This window comes from Podarcis tiliguerta, assembly GCF_965153285.1.
Source record: "Podarcis tiliguerta genome assembly, chromosome: 2".
Classification (NCBI taxonomy): Eukaryota; Metazoa; Chordata; class Lepidosauria; order Squamata; family Lacertidae; genus Podarcis; species Podarcis tiliguerta.
Genome location: NC_139535.1, coordinates 16825255 through 16845628, shown reverse-complemented (window position 1 = coordinate 16845628; position 20374 = coordinate 16825255). Strand labels below are relative to the sequence as shown.

The 20374-nt window shown below is 46.3% G+C and overlaps 1 long non-coding RNA gene across 1 annotated transcript; it reads left to right on the top strand.

Moving 5' to 3' along the window:
• The first annotated feature begins 7916 nt into the window (after nucleotides 1–7916).
• On the top strand, nucleotides 7917–11703 carry LOC310671029. The gene is made up of 3 exons (XR_014507686.1): nucleotides 7917–8125; nucleotides 9372–9488; nucleotides 11341–11703. It is a non-coding gene; the product is annotated as an uncharacterized lncRNA (long non-coding RNA).
• The last annotated feature ends 8671 nt before the right edge of the window (nucleotides 11704–20374 follow it).

The following is a 20374-nucleotide window of genomic DNA, read 5'->3' as shown; positions in this document are numbered from 1 at the left end:
AAAATGCATCTCTGGGTTATTTGTGGGGTCTGCCTGGTGTTTTTACATGAGTAGAATGTGTGCTTGTATTTAAATTCATCTCTGGGTTATTTGTGGGGCACAGGAATTTGTTCATTCCCCCCCCCAAAAAAAAAAAAAAATAGTCCGGCCCACCACATGGTCTGAGGGATGGTAGACTGGCCCACAGCTGAAAAAGGTTGCTGACCCCTGCCCTAGAAGTTACACAAACACTTCCATTGGGCTCTTAGAAAAACAAAAACAAACTGCTGCAGCCACTACCATCACCATCTAGCAGCTGCCACCATATTTTTTCTCCACAACGTACCTTTTTCCTGGAGGTGAAAATGAGGCTTTGAAAGCTGGCTTATGCAGAGTTTGATTATTGTTCTGCCTTCACATGTACCCTGGCAGGCAGCAGTTCTTCTAGTGGACACTGCAAAGTGCAATGCATAACCAGCCCACAAACCTTGCTCTTGATTTAGTATCATAGAATTGTAGAGGTGGAAGGGACCCTGGGGCGGGGGGAGTCATAGTGCCCAACCCCCTGCAGTGCAGGAATGTCAACTGAAGCATCCATGATGGCCATCAAAACTCTGCTTCAAAACTTCCAAGGAGGAGAGTCCCCAAGCTCCCAAGGGAGACTGCTCCACTGTCCAAGTGCTTTTGTTGTCAGAAAGTTCTCCTGATGCTTAGCTGGAATCTCCTTTCTTGTAACCTAAAGCCATTGGTTCAAGTTCTATCCTCCGGGGCAGGAGAAAAGAAGCTGGCTCCACCGTCCATGTGACATTGTCCGTAGTCTCTCTAGCCAGGGAGCAGGCTGCTTCAGAGAGTACATCCATGTCAAAGTATATTAGCAAAGCTTAATAACTAGGGCTGCACACCAGATTCAGCTGAGGCCCAAAGCCTGAGAAAGATCAGGTGTATTCAGTGGGATCCAGGCCTTGGACGACACTTGGGAAGGAACAGCAATGTGCAGGATCCTGCCTTCCCAGCTGGTGAATCGAAGGATCAAATGCTGTGCAGTGCCGGTCCACCCACTTAAACAGTATGTTTAAATAGGGTTCTAAATGTTAGAATTCCTCCTCCGTGATTGCAGTCATGGGATTTTTGTCTATCACATGACGGTGTATGTTTTGACTCCACAGAGTGGGAAGTGATGGAGACAGGATATTTGTGTTACTGTGTTCCGTGAAGGGGGACTATTGTCCTTTGTTTTTTCTCTTTGCTGTCTAATGCTAGAGAGAGAGGGAGCCATATTGCAGTGCTCCGTGTGTGTTTATATGTAAATAAAGTAGATTAGCCAAAATGCTGAGTTGCTGAGGTCTGTTACGCAACTTGCGAAGAGTCTTCGGATCCCTAAGTGTGCCGATGTCTGTTGGCATAGGTCTCTGTGATGTTTGGGCAGAAGAAAGCTTATGAAGCTCCTGAATGAAAGACCAGGAGGGAAAGAACATGCTAGTCGGGCATGTGTCTCTGCCAGGGTCATAGTCAAGTGTAGGACGAGCTCCTGACACTAAAACCCCACCAGAAACACTTAGATCTGCCCCTGAACTGCTGGAGACATAGATCCAGGTAGCACCAGGGCAGCACAGGGTGAACTGGCCCAATCCAAGGGCCACAGTTTGAGGGGCGGGGGTCACAGGGTAAATCACAAACTATTCAACTGTCCCAATTAAATCAGGACATCCTGTTTTGCAGCGCCATGCTCTCATGTGACAGCATGACACTCGGAAACATGCATTTTTTGGTTCCGTGCTCTCCTGAAGGTCATATGACTTGCACAGGAGCACAGTCCAAAACACGTACATTCAGGTTTTCTGCTGGGACATGTTGGAGGGTTGGAGGGTATGAGATTGTGGGGTCTTAGTACAGTCCTATTGGTACAATTAAAAGAGCCCTGGTGGATCAGATAACAGGCATCTTAGTTTAGCATTTTGTACTCACACTGGCCAGCCTGATGCCTTTGGGGAGCCCAGAAGTGGGACACGTGCTCAACAGCACAAGACTTAGGTCATTACCAGCCTGGAGGAAGAACTTCCTTATCCCAAGGTAGGATGAAGTGGGCAGAAGGAGATGTACTTTGTTCCTTTTGATATAGCAGATATACCCTTTGCCTTTTAATGTTTTGGGCAGAAGGAGATGTACTTTGTTCCTTTTGATATAGCAGATATACCCTTTGCCTTTTAATGTTTTGTGCCTGGAGCAGCAGAACGATAAGGACAAGGGTCAAGACACTGTTCTTTGAGCTTATGCTAGGATAACATTCCATTTCAGCTTTTGGCACATCCGTTGCTGATTGACATGAACTATTAAATTAATTCAATACAGTACTTTTCCGTGTATAATACGAGGGTTTTTTACTCAAAAGAATGTTAAAAATCGGGGGTCGTCTTATACATGGATAGTGCAGACGGGGGACGGGCGATTTGTTTCAGCCGCAAGCAGCAGCTTTTCACTGGTGATTGGGTAGGTGATTGGTGTATGCAGCAAGGGCTGCTTAGGATTGGCTGTTGCTACGACAATTGGTTGGGTGATTAGTGGCTGCGGTAAGGGCTGTTTTTCATTGGCTTCTGCTGCGACAATTGCTGGCTGCTGGCAGCGAGCGAGCAGAAGAATGGTTGCTTTGGTGATTGGTGATGTGTGCAATTCAAAAAAACCCTCAACAACTTTGGCCAATACTCCCCCAAAAAATCTCAACTACTCTGGTCCATCTCCCCCCAAATTCTTAAATTGTAGTCCCCAAAAATAGAGGGCGTCTTATACACGGGGGCATGTTATACACAGAAAAATACGGTACCTCCAGGACCAACTCTTCATTCCTTCTCTAGGTGCCTATGGGGTTTGCTGGTCAGCTTCCTGCAGCAGCAGTAGCCCTGCAGTTGGCCAGAGGCTTTCAACTCTGCCCTCAACAACTTTGAACTCCAGAAGGCCACACGGGCAGAGGAGTCTTATAGAGCCACTACCTGTGAGTGTGTTCCTTACTTTTGTTGAACTGTTTCTTTAAATGTAAAGATTCATCATTGTTTCACCCAATGTGTATACCTTTAAGGGGCCGGAGCAAGCTGACGAGATCCAGCTTTACAGCTGTGAAGCATAGCAGGTGCTGCTGAGTTGCATTGATTAAGCTGTGTCGGGAATTGGCTGCAGTATATAAGGGGCAGCACCTAGCTCTGCCTTTTACCCTGGGGATGGGTTGGTGGTTGGGTCGTGTTTGTTTGTAGATGTATTTGGTGGTTAAGGAGTTTTTGTTTTTCTTATTAAAACCTTGTTTAAGTTATTTTTGAGTCCCTTCTTTTTTATGCAAGCTCTCCCCAGCAAGCTCTCTGCAGCGTTACTATTCTGCAAAAAGCCAACATCTTTGGTTATGGGCCCAGCTGCTGAGTGGATGACTGCATATTTTTGGACTCTGAGAAAGGTTTGAAAACTCCTTCTCCTGTTAGCGTAGTTTTGTGGGTCTGGAAGAGTTTCCAGAATGGTTGACCGGGTTCCAGAAGTTGAGAAGGCTCTAGTCTTCCCACAGCTAACAGATGAGAACTATAGCTTATGGTCTTTTCGGGTGGAGGCGCTTTTGACCTCTAGAGATGTATGGACCTATGTAACTAAAGACCCTCCTGACCCTGTAACTGATGCTTGGTCGAAAGGAGATGCGAAAGCCAGGGCGATAATTAATTTGGCAGTCAGCGACCAGCAAGTAGTTTATATAAGGAATAAGAAAACTGCCAAAGAAATGTGGGATAGTCTTGCAGCAGTGCATGTTAGAAAAGAGTCAGCATCTGCATTGACGTTTTTCAAGCAGTTGTACCAGACGAAGTTGCAGCCTGGTGGTGATTTGGCAGCACACTTGAGACATCTGGAGGCAATACGCTGCGAATTAATTCGAAGGGACATGGAGATACCTGATATTCAGTATGTTTTTAGCATCCTTTGTTCCCTTAATGAGGACTTTGATGGTATAGCCAGCCAGATATCTGCCGTTCCACCAGCACAATTAACTGTGGAAGGGGTAACGGCAAGATTAATGGGCGAGTTGGACAGAAGGGAGGCTTGTGCCATAAGCACTCCTATTTCCAGAAGTAATGAGGGACGCCACATGCAAGCTGGTGGTGATACGACTGCATTTAAAGCGGCCAAGCGTTGTTGGTTCTGCAATAAGCAAGGACATTTTGCAAAGGACTGCAGATCCAAAAGAAAGCAAAGTACTCCCAAGTCTGTTTCTGTTCGTCAGTCACGGTCGTCAGCCCAGCAGCCGACATCGTACAGTAAAGACAGAAACGAGCCGCGAGCTTTTCATGCTCGGACAACAGGTCGTAAAATTAAAGGTGCCAAGTGGAATTCTTTTATTGTTGACTCAGGAGCTTCTCAGCATATCTGCAACGATCAAAGCTTGTTTATTTCTTTCGAAGAGGAAATTGGTAATGTACATTTAGCCAATTCACAAGTCCTGCAGTCGCTTGGCAGGGGTACTGTTAAACTTGACTCTTTAAACATTACGATAGCAAACTGCATTTACTGCCCATCAGTGGACAATTTATTATCAGTAAGGTGTTTTGCTCGTCAAGGCATAACTGTGCGTTTCTTAAATTCAATGTGTGAGTTTTTTGAGGGGAACAAACGTCTATTGTATGCCCGGGAATCTGATGGTTTATAAAGACTGTATTTTCGCACCTACTCCCAATCGGCTATAAATTGCAGAGCAGCACAGTCAAGCCAGGGGTTGAGGAATGTAAGGCCACATTCCGGGTGTGTCCATGCGGCGCACAGAATTCTGGGACACCTGAATTTTGCTGATGTAATTAAGACAAAGAATATTGTTAATGTTCTCAACTTAAAACCATGTAAATTCTTTATGCAATGTCTATCCTGTTGCAAAAATAAGATTAAGGTTGCACGCAAGGGTAGGTGCTCAGATAGGAAAGTAACTGAGCCATTTGAGCGTGTACATTGTGATTTAGTTGGGCCACTCCCACCATCATTAAGAGGTTCTAAGTACTGGCTTACCCTGATAGACCAGTATAGTAGATATTGTTGGACTTATGCAATAGCTGAGAAGTCCCAAGCATTTGAGAAGTACAAAGTTTTTTGCAACTGGGTAAAAACGCACTTTAACAAACCAATTAAGAACCTGTTTTCTGACCGGGGTGGGGAATTTGTTTCTGAGGATTTTGAGAATTTCCTGGAATCGCAGGGGACTACTCATGAGTTATCTTGCCCCCGAAGTCCCTGGCAAAATGGGCTTGTTGAAGTTGTGCAGCGTGACCTGCAGGCAGGGGTTAAAACTTATCTGCATGATGCTAAGCTGCCCAAAGATTTTTGGGCTGAAGCGCTTAATGCGTTTTGCTTTGTTAGAAATCGAAGTTATCATTCTGGTTTAGATGTCACCCCCTATGAGAAGTTGTTTAAGAAACGCCCTAATTTGAAATACCTACGCATTTGGGGTTCAGATGTAATTATGCATTATCCTGCTAAGCAGAAATTGGGTGAGCGTAGTGTTCAGGGAAAATTAATGGGCTACCAGCAGGGGGCGTACAGAATTTACGTCCCAGCAACTGACAAATTTCATATTACCAGAAGCATGATACAAACTGTAAATTGGAATGGAGTTGCTGTTCTCCAAGATACTGATGGTATAAATGATACTGAGGAAGAAGAGGAAGCAGGAGCAGCAGCAGCAGGAAATGGTGCTTCTGAATTAATGGGAGAAGAGCCTGTTGAATCTGATAATTTGTTTGATGATTTAAAGTTACAGGCACCCGAGGGGAGGTTAGATTCTCTTGAGTTTTCTGACCGTGAGCTTAGCCTACAGGCATCTCTTCAGTCTGACAATGATGATTTACAACCTGAAACTAGTAGTTCACTTAGTCCTATTAAGTCTGAGGAGTCTGACTCTCCTTCCGGACTAAGACGTTCAGATAGAAAGAGGCAGAAGCCACAACGATTTGCAGATGAACGTTTTAATACTGTCTATGCCAATAAGGCAGTCTTTGAGCCAAAAAGCTACAATGATGTTCAGAATTTACCTAAGCATCAAGCTGTAAATTGATATAAAGCTATGAACTCTGAGATAGCTTCTTTAAAAGAGCATAACGCTTGGTCTCTTGTACCTCAAACCCCAGATATGAGACTTATAGATTCAAAATGGGTTTATAGAACTAAAATGAATGACAAAAATGAAGTTGTAAGGTACAAGGCAAGATTAGTCGCTAGAGGTTTTCAACAAATTCCAGGTGAAGATTATGATTTGTGTTATTCACCAAGTGTAAAATATGAAACAGTTAAGCTCTTGTTAAAAGATGCATCACAACGTGGACATTCTGTTTACCACCTAGATATAAAAACTGCATATTTGTTTGCAGATTTAAAAGAACAAATTTTAATGTGTGTTCCTGAAGGCATAGACGCTGCTGAAGGTTTGGTATGCAAATTAAATAAATCCCTTTATGGTCTGCACCAAAGTGGGAGAAATTGGCACCAAACTTTAGCAAAAGAATTGCTGGATATTGGTTTTTCACAAGGAAAGGCAGACAATTGTGTGTTCATAAAGGAAAGGGCAAACTCTGTAACTAAGATATGTGTGTATGTAGATGATGTATTAATTTCTACAAAAACTAATCAGGAATATGAACAGGTAGTATCACAGTTACAGAAGAAATTTGATGTGGTGGAATTAGGCATAGCTAAAAATTACTTATCCATGCAAATTGAGAAAGGCAAAAATGGATCTTTTCTGGTTCATCAAACTGCAAAAATTGATGATCTTGTTGAAATGCTGCGTTTAGAAAATGCAAATGGGAAGGAAACACCTATGGTGTGTGGTTTCACCTATACAGGTGAAGATAAGCCATTTCCTAACAAAACTTTGTATAGTTCTGCTATAGGCAAGCTAAATTTCATTCAAAGAATCTCAAGACCAGATATAACTTACGCTTTTCACTTTCTGGCAAAATTTGTGGAAAAGCCCACTACACAATGTTTCTCTGCTCTTAAGAGAGTGGTAATGTACCTTAAACATACCAAACATTATAGGTTGCAGTTCACATCTAGTATTGACAAAGGTTTTGAAATTTTCTGCGATTCATCTCATGCAGTGGAACAAAATAATTGCAGGGGTGTGTCTGGTATGGTGTTTTGTTATAACGGTTGTCCTTTTGAATGGAAGTCCCAGACACAAACCATTATTTGTCTCTCCACAACAGAGTGAATTATGTGCATGCGTTCAGGCCACTCGTGATGTAGAATGGTATATGCAAGTATTTGCAGACCTACAGATGCAAGTAACACTACCAGTAAAAGTTTACCTTGATTCCCAGAGTGGACTTGCTATCCTATGTTCAGAAACCAATACGCAGTGCACTAGAGTCTTAAGATTACGTTTGCAGTTTGTAAAGAAACTAATTGCTGATGAAATGATTGTAATTGAATATATTCCAGGTAACAATCAAATTGCAGACATTTTTACTAAAGCACTTCCAAAGGTTACACATGAAAAACATGTACAAAGTATGCTTTGTTTTTATTCCACAATGATGAACCGCAGGGGAAATGTTGAACTGTTTCTTTAAATGTAAAGGTTCATCATTGTTTCACCCAATGTGTATACCTTTAAGGGGCCGGAGCAAGCTGACGAGATCCAGCTTTACAGCTGTGAAGCATAGCAGGTGCTGCTGAGTTGCATTGATTAAGCTGTGTCGGGAATTGGCTGCAGAATATAAGGGGCAGCACCTAGCTCTGCCTTTTACCCTGGGGATGGGTTGGTGGTTGGGTCGTGTTTGTTTGTAGATGTATTTGGTGTTTAAGGAGTTTTTGTTTTTCTTATTAAAACCTTGTTTAAGTTATTTTTGAGTCCCTTCTTTTTTATGCAAGCTCTCCCCAGCAAGCTCTCTGCAGCGTTACTATTTTGCAAAAAGCCAACAACTTTGCCTAGCCTCTTGCTGGGTGCAACTTGTGCTCTGAGAGGAGCCCTGCCTGAACCGCCCCCACCCCAGAAGGGCCAGAGAAGAAGTCAACTTCACTCTCTTTGTTCCAGAAAGCCATCCCATGGGGTGCAGCATCTTCCCGGGGCCATGGGGGCCATGCGTGGCTCTTACTTGGCTTTTGGCAAGTGTTTCCTTTGGACTCAGCGCAAAAGGTAAGTCCCACCTGCAAGAGGAAGGTTTGCATGTAGATTACCTGCACTCTCAATTTCTTCAACAGTGAGAAATCCCACTCTACTTTCTGAACTGGAAACAAAGGAAGGATGTGTGCGGTCATATTGTAAATGACAATTATAGTAACTTGGAGAGAAAAAATGTGTGCAGCACACACACACATTTATTTTATTGATTAGTTATGCTTCTAAATTTCTCGTCCCCCCAGGGGAGCCAAGGGTGATATACCATTATTACTTGACTATAAAGACACAAGATGCACATTGGGAATGAAAGATAACAACAGCGAACACATTATGCAATATATATATGTATGAAACTCACTGTCACAAATACCTGCAACCTACCGTATTTTTTGCTCTATAAGACTCACTTTTTCCCTCCTAAAAAGTAAGGGGAAATGTGTGTGCGTCTTATGGAGCGAATGCAGGCTGCACAGCTATCCCAGAAGCCAGAAAAGCAAGAGGGATTGCTGCTTTCACTGCGCAGCGAGCCCTCTTGCTGTTCTGGCTTCTGAGATTCAGAATATTTTTTTTGTTTTGTTTTCCTCCTCCAAAAACTAGGTGCGTCTTGTGGTCTGGTGTGTCTTATAGAGCAAAAAATACGGTAACCTCAGTTAGTAAGAGATAGGTCTGGGAAAGGCTGTGAAGAGTCAGTATAGACAAAACTGAGCCAGTTGCATCAATGGTCTTAGATGACCCACGAGGATCCCTTCCGACACCACAGTTCTGTGATCCTAGTGGCTCTCAGCTGCAATGCCATTCCAGTACAATGGATTCCATCACTAATTTAAGCACAATGGATTAAAATTTTTAAGTTTTCCACAGGGAACGTTCCACTTAAGCCCATGTATGCCTGTGTGATGGACAGCAGAGCCAGACCAAAGTCCGGTGGTGGAGTCCGTCAGAAACCCCAGCAGAGTGCTGAAGCCTCTCTCTGATGGACTACGGAGCCAGCTAGCCACAGAGTGGAGAGGAACAGCGCTTTTGGGGGAGGGAGGGATAAAAGGAGCAGTTTCTGTCTGAGTGGCAGCTGATAACACACAAGTCCAGTTAATTAAAAGGGTTGGTTTATTGGTAAATTGTAGAAATTCATTTAATTGGTGTACCGTGAGGAGGATGCACTATATTTAATTGGGGGCGGTTGGCAGGAGCACATCCGCCACATTATTAATGGACGGATTCGCTGCCGTCTGCACAGAGAGTGTAAAAGTTCTGTGTTTCACAGGGCATGGAATCACCTGCCAACAATGCGTAATGGAGAAGCCAGGGCTGCCATGCTCTCCTGCAGACGAAACCTGCACAGTTGCTAGTGGGGGATGCTTTACTGAGAAAGAGTACCAAGGTAAGGAGAATTTGCAGGGGGCTTCTTTTCTGTGTCTGTGTGTATATGCATCTGTATGTTATGATACTAATTTATACCTCTGTCCCTGTCCACCACAGGCAGTCATGTGCAAATAGTCCGAGGTCCCAGAGCCGGCCCTGCCATGAGGTGGACTGAGGAAAATTCCTCAAGCAGTGAAATAGAGCAGGACCCAGGAGCAGCAAAATCCCACCACTAGGGTGTTTTTTTGGTGCTGCGTAGGCTGGGTGAGCTTACAGGGGCGGGGCAAGGCCAACTGCTGTGTCTGCTATTCGCCGAAGGGCTGTTGTGTGGCACAGCCTCCCCACCAGCAACGTGCTCTTGCACTGCCTCCTTTTTGCAACTTCTCTCCCTCCGGCTGTCGTGCCCCTTTTCTCTCCCTCTTCCAGACAGTGCGCTGAGGACTGGCTCACTCCTGAAACCCCTGCCCACTCTGTCACTGGGGCGAGAGCAGCAGCCAAGATTTGCTGCTCCTCCTCCTTGCCCTTCTTCTTTAATCCCCAGCTGCCGCCTTCCTGAACTTGGGTGCTGGGCAGCAGGGCCAGGCACCAGGAAGGATCTGCCTTCCCTGAGCCCTAATTTGGGGTCCTGCTATAGAGGGGAAGCCTCCTGCCCCTCCAACAGCAGCAGCTGCTGCCACTGCGCTGCCAGAGCACGATTTCTGTTCTCATCCTGAAGCAAAGTTCTTAACCCAAGGTACAAATCGGGATATGGTCTGGTCCCTCAACGCAACTAAAAACCACCTCTATCTTGACAACGCCCCCATCTCCTGCGCAGATATATGCACACCACTCGGTGACCCCTAACTTCCCACTGGGCACCTCAACAGAGGCCTTGCCCCTCACTCACACACCCTCTACTCGTTCTCTCCCTGCACCATCCAACTGAGGGGGAAAGTGTGTGTGTGTGTGTTGCAGAAGGTATTCAGCTGAAAGGGAATTGTGCAGGGGATGCTATCTCCAACTAGTTCATTTCAATAGCCATTTTAAGGTTCACTAAAGAAAATGTAGCAGGAAGGTGAATAATTGCCTTATATTATTAGTATTAGTATTATTAAATTTGTATGCTGCCCTTCATCTGAAGATGAACAGGGTGGTTCACCCTCCTTGTTTAGTCGTTATGTCCAGCGCTTCGTGACCCCATTAACAAATGACAATTCCCAGGGGGAGTTGTTCTGTGGTTCACCTCAGGCAGAAAAATGTCTTGGGCTAGCACTTTGTTGGGAACCCAGCCAGATGGTAGAGGTATAAATGATAAAATAATCATCATCATCATCATCATCTAGTAGAATAGAAGAGGTGCAAACTACTAGGTGTAAACTGATTTGAGTGACAGTACAGCAGGCCATGCAAGCAGGAATGACAGCTGGGCTCAGGAAGAACCTGAAAAAGCCCTGGGCCCAACTGACCCTTATGCTCTGCAAATGGTGTTATAAAGAAGGCTGGTTCTGCTGTATTCTGTCACACCTTCTCAACATTCTGTCACACTCTGGTATGGCAAACTAGCAAGATTCAAAACTGAACAGCAAAGTATGTATCAGCAGATCTGACTCTCCATTGCTGAAATCACTGGGTGGTCCATTCCTAATGCACTATATACAAAAAATGTGAGATGGGTCTTACACCAGGTGATCCTGACAGTAGCACTGGTACCTTGGGTTACAGAGGCTTCAAGTTACAGACTCTGCAGGAGGCCCCATTAGCTAAAGTGGTGCTTCAGATTAAGAACAGTTTCAAATTAAGAACAGACCTCCAAAACGTAACCCGAGGTACCACTGTATTAGGAAATACCTCATAAGTAACACAAAGATTCCTTCTTCTCTCCACAATCCCAGATGGCAGAGTGGTGAAAATAACCAAGGACTGTTATGTAGATAATTCCAGATGTGAAACCAAATGGAGAAATCATGCAGATAATATTGAACATGAGAAACGCTGCTGTGCCAAAGACAATTGCAACAGCAAATGGTAGAGTATGGGTGAAGACAAACGTAACGGTTAAGGCTGAAATCCTACCAACACCTCTTGTGGATTAAGCACCATGGAACTCAGTAGAATTTCCTTTTGATTAAACATGCATATGATTACTCTAGATGAAAAATTGCATCCCTTCTTCTTTAATATTGTAAGACGCCCTGATGATTGTGTTGTAGCGCCACCTATAAATCCTGTGAAGAACTAAATAAACATGATTTTAAATGCTGGCTGCTCTCTTGCAAATACACTCGGCTTCAGTGACTCCTTAATTCCCATTGCGCACCATGTTCAGAGTGGTGAAAAATTGAGGCTCCTCCTCATTTCACTGGAGGCATGGAGCTCCTAATTAGCTTTCGTGAATCTGAATGGATTTTCCATGGGTGCCTGATCCTGCACAAACATTACCAGAGGGCCTGGGATGGTAGCCTTGTGTGTACCTGAGCCTTTCTTCATATACAGTATTCCATTGCCATTCTCTATGCATATTTTTTGAACGCACCCATAGATACAGAACCGCAGTTTGCGCCACCTGATGGTACGCTTAGCGCAGGGGTAAGCACACTTCCCTCGGGCACTTAGAAGAAATAAACACACTCTTGTCGCCGCCACCCAGTGGCAGAGGAAACTGCTTGGGCACCCGGAGCGGCAAACATGACATGCACCTGGGGACGGTGCGATCCACCCACAGAGGTGGGGGCGATCCGCCCACATGGGTGCACCGAACCTCCTGGGGGTGGCTGCACCGCCTGCCAACCATGCAAATATGCCTGGCGTGCGGCGTTGGCCTCCTGTTTCATTTCTGATGTGATGCATCTTAGACTTTATTTCTCTTGCACTGCAACGTTGTTTAGCTTCCTTGATTTTTATGCCCACCCCCACCCCAGAAACTGTGCCAATGTTAAGGATAGTAGGAAAGGATATATTGAATCAGTATTATCCTTCCTTCACTCCTGCGAGTGATTAATGTAACAGAGCAGATTCCCTCAATATAGTAGGAAGCTTGTTTGCAGATTCGTTTGAATCTCTTTAGTTAAGTAATACAATCTAGCTTGACCAGGTGGCTTATTCCTGATGTTAAGTTGTGGGTGAACATATCAGACGACGCAGCAATTCTTCAAACAGCTCTTGTTTATTCACAGGCCAGAACAGAACTGAACTGAAGGGTGCAGCCAGCCTGCTTATATAGAGCTCCAGAACAACAGAATTGTAACAACTTTCTGTAACTATCCAATCACTGAACGTCACTTTCGATCCCTTATTTGCATATGTGGACCTGAACTATTTACAGTATCCCCCTGCTGGCCCAGGGTGAGAATTTCAGTACATCACACCTGGTGTCCCTTTTTATCCCTCTTAAAAGAATAAAGACATAAGTGTCTTTCCTTAAAAGTAACAAGAAGTTTACTCACATTTCAGTTCACGATTTGATCCCTGAAAGGCAGGCTTTGCCTCGTAGTTATAGAACAATCTGCGAGTTCATCTCACATGGAAGTGCTGCTGACTGAGAGCCAGCAGACAGCAAAATTACATTAAGAGAACAAAATGGCTGCAGGAGAGCAGCATAGCAGCAAGAGAGCAGCAAGCAACAGAGGAGAGCAAGAGAGAGAAAATGGCTGTGTGGCTTGGCTTTTTTATGGAGTCAGCCAGGGCTGCACCCATCTCCCTGCTCACATGCAGGGGGAGGATGCTCCAGACCAGTGGAACAGGAAGTTACACTGACTGGAGTAACATTCCCCCTGCCTGTGCCCACTCTGGGGAAATAAGGAATGTTGTATTTGACTGTTCCAATGGATTACATCCCACAGAAACTAAGGAAGTTAAACTATGGTTTACTGCAAGAAAAATAATTGCTTCCACTAGATAGCTGCAATTCTGTAATAAGTTAATTATGAGCTTTTTAAATGTTATCACCAGTCATGAGGGTGCTGACACACCATACACTGAAAGCACAATTTAACACAGAGAAACCAAAAAAAGCCTCAGAATTTTCTGAAACAATATGAGAGCCAAAGCACAGCCACCTTTCAAAATTCAGGCTTGCCCAATTTTTGCAGTAAAGTTCTCCCACCAAACCATGTTTACCAAAACACATATATTAGGCGAAAGTGTGATTAAAAATGAATACATTGGTGAAAATAACATACAAAGTTGAAATGTATTTGGGTAAATTCTTTCCAAAATGTATACAATTAAGCAAAACTGCATGCAAAGGTGTGTGTTATTCAGGAGGAGTTCACACAAAAATGCTGATAGACTTCTAGGAGGGTGTGAAAAGTGAATAAATGTGCAAATTACTGCAGAAGTGTGGAAAACTAAATTTAAGATTGGGAAGGTGAGAAGCTGAGTACCCAAACTGACAAATCTCCCACCCCCCTATCTGCAAGGTCTAAGTCTAATTAATCTCTACGAGGGTGTGAGAGAGAGGGAGAAATGGGGACAAGAAGGAAAAGAAAGAGAAATTTAATGCTTGCAGGCAAAGTTCATTGGCAAAGCTCAGCCTCACCCCCACTCCCAATCTGAGCATGCTCACACACTTTCACAGAGCATGCTGCTGTTTCAGCTGAAAATATCTAAGGGTATTTCCAAGGAAACCACACTTCGGATTTTGCCTGAGTTTTCTTTAAGCGCTAGTGGAGATAACTTATCTAGTGGTTGCACATATCATGCTTGCAACAAACAGTTTTTATAATGGTTCCTTTTTGGCGTCTCACGCTATGCATGCAGTTCCTGTGACTGTTGGTGCAGCCTTCCAACCGGTACTTCACTTTTTTACCTGCAAAAAGATTGGGAAGGTGAGTAAAAGGAGAGAAGCAAGAACAGATGGGTTCTCCCTAAGGGCACAAATGTGAGCTTTGCACCTCTCTCCCCAGTGGCGTAGCGTGTGGGGGTGCAGGGGGGGCCGGCCGCACCGGGCGCAACATCGGGGGGGCGCTCACATTCGCAGCTCTCTGCCCCTACCTGGCTCACTCACTCTCTCTCACTGCAGTGCTGGCTGTGCGAATCCGATCCGAGCCGCCGGGTCGCCGCCCACTGTGGAGGGGAGGGTGCCAGGCATGCGGTGCGGTGCGGAGAGAGAGCGAGGGACTATCTTGGGGAGGGACACTGCAGCGGGGGGGCGCAAATTACTTGCCTTGCCCCGGGTGCTGACAACCCACGCTACGCCACTCTCTCCCTAAGCTGAGCAGAAACTCCCTGGGGGTTGGCAAGGGGTGCCAGGCCTCTGACAGGATGCTGGAGCCTTCTGCCTCCTTCCCAAAGCCGGGTGGGCTGTGGGAAGGTGCAGTCACGAAGGACCCCTCTCCAGCACCCAGGCCAGGATGCCGAGGGGGCGGGATGAACCGCCCGGTGGCGTGTGCACATGTGGCATCCTGTACAGACTGTGCACATGTGGCAGCCCGTACAGTCACCATGCGAGTGGCAGCCCATACAGATGCTGCGTGTGAGTGGCATCCCATATGGACTATGTATGCGCAGCATACCATACGGACTGCACACGCCAGGCAGCCCATACTGTCGCTGTGTGAGTGGCAGCCCGTATGGACGCCCCACACGCAGCGCCCATACGGACTGAGCATGCACCCTCGTCCACTCTACAGCTGGGGGGAGGCAGTGGGCCATCTTGTCACACACACCCCAGGGTGGCACCCGGGGCGACCTGCCCCCTCCGCCCCCCTTTCGTACACCCCTGAGAAGGTGGCAGGAGGACTCTTGACCCCATCTGAGCATCCCACCGCCCCGCACCACCCCGCTAATCTGGGCAGAAGCTTCCCAGGCTTTGGGAAGGAGGCACCAGGTTTTCATACTTTAATAGACCAATTCCCCGGGAACATTTAGGAAGATACTGCCCCTAGTCCACTGTCTTGCACACCACTGCTTTAAATGAGGATCCGGCAAATTCGTAGAGGAGAGGGCTATCGGTGGCTCTTCTGGACTGATCCAGCCTGCGTGCACGTCAGACATTTGAAGAACACTGTTTCCCCAAAGATTCTGAGGTCCTGCAGTTGAGGATGCTGGGAACTGTAGCTCTGTGAGGGGCATACTAAATTTCCCAGGGTTATTTGCGGGGAGAGATGTGCTTTCAATGCTGCCCAGGAGGGAATATGTGTGACCTATCCAGACTACGGGAGAGTTCTCTCTGTCCTTTTTTCCTATCTTCATATCTCTTTCTCTCTTCTTCTCCAGCCGTTCCATTCTCCTTCCCACCTGCTTCTCCCATTTTATTTTTCAAACAAAACATTCTGTGCCTGTTGAGTACGCTCTGTCCTTCCAACCTTCTTTTATTTTCTCTTCATTTATTACATTTGTGGGTGGGGGGAATTCTCAAGGTCGTTTTGCTGTTGTTGTTCTGCAAAACTTAGGACACGCCTCGCCCCACCCCAAGTCTGCCAATTCCTCCCTCTTGTACACAGATACTATGTTTAGCTACAAAAGCATGGAAATCGCCCTAACAGTTCAGAAAAAGCATATAACCTTGCTCATGGCCACCCAACATGAGTTCAACTTACCCTCATAGAAAGTGATAGAAATACACTGTTCATTAGGCTTTGTGAAACATACGTCTACTTTGCGTTCACAGCCGAAATCAGGGGTATCCCGCATACAGTAGCGGCACTTCAGGCTGTAGGCTGCAATGGCAAAATGTTGGAAATGGCATTCAAAACAGTATGACCCCCTACCCTCCAACATTTCTCCAATGAAAATAGGGATGTCCTATTCTGCTGTTGTTGTTGCTGCTGCTGCTGCTGCTGCTGCTGTTGTATTTATACCCCATGCATCTTACTGGGTTGCCCAGCCACTGCAGGCAGCTTCCAACATACCGTATTTTTCGCCCTATAACACACACTTTTCCCCCTCCAAAAATGAAGGGGAAATGTGTGTGCGTCCTATGAGGCGAATGCAGGCTCCTTGGCTTCAGCGATAGCAACGCGAAGCCTCCGAAGCCTGCGCTCCGGAGGCTTCACGTTGCTTCCGCTGAAGCCAGGAGAGTCTGCTCTGAGGCTGGTGGTGGGGGAAAGCAGCTCTTCCCCCATCGCCAGCCCCATAGGATGGGAGGCAGTGGGGAGGCGCTTCCCGCTACTCTCCAACCTGGCTTTGAGGCTGGCAGTGGGGGAAAGCAGCGCTTCCCCCATCGCCAGCCCCAGAGGATGGGGGGGCACAATCTGGGTCGAAAAGCCCGTAGGAGCCGCAGAGCCGTTAAAGAGCGCGCCGCTCTTGGGGGCTTTTTCCCAAGGAGGGAGAAGGGACGGACTGGCCGAGTCCGTCCCTTCTCCCTCCTGTGGGCTTTTGCAGGAGATGGGGGAATTCCCCCACCTCCCGCAAAAGCAGGCAAAAGCCGCACGCTCTTTAAAGGGGCTGCGCGGCTTCTGCTGGCTTTTCTAGGAGGTGGGGGAATTCCCCCACCTCTTAGAAAAGCCCGCAGGAGCCACGCAGCCCCTTCAAAGAGCACGCCGCTCTTGGGGGCTTTTCCCCGAGGAGGGAGAAGGGACTGACTGGCCGTTTCAGTCCCTTCTTCCTCCTGGTCGAGAAGCCCGCAGGAGTCGCGCGCGGCTCCTGTGGGCTTTTGCGGGAGGTGGGGGAATTCTGCCACCTCCCGCAAAAGCAGGGAGAAGGTCTTGGAGTAGCACACAGGCTGCGTGCAGCCTGTCCACTGCTCCCAGAACTGCGGGGGGGGATCATATTTTTTCCCTTGATTCCCCCCCCCCCCCGGAAACTAGGTGCGTCCTATGGGCCGGTGCATCCTATAGGGCGAAAAATACGGTATATAAAACAGTAAACATAAAAAACCTTTCCTACACAGGGTTGCCTTTAGATGTCTTCTAGAGGTTGTATACTTATCTCCTTGGCTTGGGCCAAACCCTCCAGCATTTCTCCAATGAAAATAGGGACGTCATAAGGGAAAGCAGGAAAATATTCTGGGATCAAATCAGAAAACGGGTTGGCTTCTGTAACTCTGGGAAAATAGGGACACTTGGAGGATCTGTGATATTCGTAGGGTTGTAGGCTTCTAGATGGGAGGCCTACTGCTAACATTTTGATTATTTATTTGGATGGCTCAGTTATTCCATACACAGCTGCATAGTCCGCATCCTTGCTTAACGCTACATGTGAATAACAGCACGGGCGTGCAGCTCAAATATTTGTGTTAGTACTGTTACTAACCAGATTGTACATTTGTTGAATGCGCCATGTGAACACCCCGTACGAAATGAATCTACGTGTATGAAATTTACGGCATGTAATGCCTTAAGAGAGAATACTATGAAAATGATATACAGGTGGTACATGACACCAGTCAAGCTAGCAAAAATCTATCATCTGCCCGATAATAAATGCTGGAAATGTAAAGAAACTGAAGGCACATTCTTTCACCTTTGGTCGACTTGCCCAAGGATTAAGGCTTTCTGGGAAATGATTTATAATGAAATGAAAAAGGTATTTAAATATACCTTTCTGAAGAAACCAGAGGCATTTCTCCTGGGCATGGTTGGCCAATTGGTGTTAAAGAAGGATAGAACTTTCTTTATGTATGCTACAACAGCAGCAAGAATACTTATCGCGAAGTATTGGAAGACACAAGAATTACCCACTCTGGAAGAATGGCAGATGAAGGTGATGGACTATATGTAATTGGCGGAAATGACCGGCAGAATCCGAGACCAGGGAGAAGAGTCAGTGGAAGAAGATTGGGAGAAATTTAAAGACTATTTACAGAAACACTGCAAAATTAATGAATGTTAGAATGATGCTGGATTGAAGTTTAGTGGGGGTTTTTAGCAGCAATGTTAAGGAATATGTAAAAATGGATTGTTAACGGGTGATAATCTAAAGCTATAATATATTAAGATCAAAGATTAAGATAAAATTAAAGAGGGAAAGGATTTGCTGAATTAACCAACTGAACTGGAATACAAGAAAGGGAGGTGTGAGGAGGTCAGGGAAACAAGCAAATGAAAGATAAGATATGGAAAGACTGGTTTGTTTTTAATTGTTTTTATTTTGTATTTTCTTTTTCTTTTTATTCTTTTTAAATTTTGTAATATGTTGAAACTTCAATAAATATCTTTTTTTAAAAAATGAAATGAATCTACGTGTGTACAACTAGATGCTTGTAAGGCAAGGATGGGGACAATGCAAGTGTTGCTGCTGCACTGCCCCTGCTGGAGGAATCCTCTTTGGCACAAAATGGCTCCCAGGGCAAAATAACCAGTCCCCAGGGACTGGGCAGAAGAGGAATGGTGGGGACCGCCTCCCCAGCCTGACCCTTCCAGAGAAGAGGAAGACGGTTTAGATTTACAACAGGGGTTTGAGGGAGGTCACAGCTCAGAGGCAGATGAGGGGGGAAGCTGGGAAATAATGGGAGAGGAGAAGGAGGCAGAGCTGGAGCAGCTGGCTGACATGCTATCACTAGAAAGCATTCCAGGCCCACCATCTTCCAGAACCCAGCGAGCCTTGAAAGTAGGAGAGCAAAGAACTCAGAGACAGAAGGCCCTAAGCAGCAACCATAGGGATGATGAATGAGGAGGTGGGAGAGATGGGGAGAGGGTGGAGTCACTCGGGACAACGCCATTATCCAAGAGGCTGGGTTCTGTAGCCTCTCTGTGTAAATACCGAATAAAAAGCAGACTGTAAGAACTTTCCTTGTCTTTGTACGTTCCGGGGCAACCGGCAGTGGGAGTCGCTGGCAACCGCCTGACAATAACACAGGGGGGACCAGAGCATTCACCTTACAACCCTACAAGCGGTAGGTGGTAGGCAAAAGAGAAGGTGTCGTGGAACCCCTGGTCCAGAAGGCACCAAGACTAGGGGAATGAGACAGAGAGTGTTGTGGGACTGGGCATAGGGGCAGGGTCGATCTGATTTCAGGTGTGCTTGGAAACCAGTTAAGCCCTGTCCCAGTTTTGAGGGACGTGGCTTGTTTGATTTAGTCTGATTCAGCCCAGGTGGGAGTGGGGAGTTTGCCGATTGCGATTTGGAACATACCTGAGAGGGCAAGGCAAAGCAGAACACAGGCTGTGAAGGAGAAACCCCTCGCCATGCTGGTCTTCCAGGCTAGATCTCTGGCAGGCAAGACGCTGTGATGAAGAAAAGGGAGGGTGTAAAGGTAGTAAAGTAAAAAAGAAATAATTAACATGTGTGCTCCAGACGCAGGAACGATGACTCCACCCTAGTACCTAGCCAAGGGGTGGAGGAGGGATTCATTACTGGCTTAGCATGGCTGCTTCGACTTTTGGGGATTCAGTCTTCTCCTGGATACTTGTGTGTGTATACCCACAGGAAGAGGCCCCCTGGAGTGCATTAAGGCCAAGCGCGTTAAGACCAGTGATGTAGCGTGGGGGCCCCACTGGGAAGGTTGCCCTGGGCGCAAAATTGCTACACTCACAAAATTTAAACACCTGGTGCTGCCTCAATACAGTTGCATGCTTCCACTGCTGGGCTCTGTTGAAAACTGCTTCTCTGTGCGAACCAAGAAGTGACCTCTCCAGACAGCAGAATGACTCTTCTTTTCTTATCTCTGCGGCTGCTATCTCCTGAGTAACGCAGACACCGTTAGGCAATTGGATGTGCATGTGTACTCCATCTGTTTCCCTCCCACCCACCCACTTATGTGCACAGCCCCGGGGGCTGGCAACCCATGCTACACCACTGGTTAAGACAAAGGAAGCTGAATCTTCAAAGTCTATGCCTATACCTACCCCTGGTTTTCCCCTACTGCAAAATGCTTCCTTTCCATCAAGCTGCAGTGGTGACCCCTACTTGGAGGCTGCTCTTTAGCCATGAGATACAGCCATCCCAGAAGCAGACAGGCAGCCATTATTCACCCTTTTATTTATTTCAGAATATTTGTAAGCTGCTGTCTACACTTTCTGGTGGTGGCTCTCTGAAGTTTCAGGC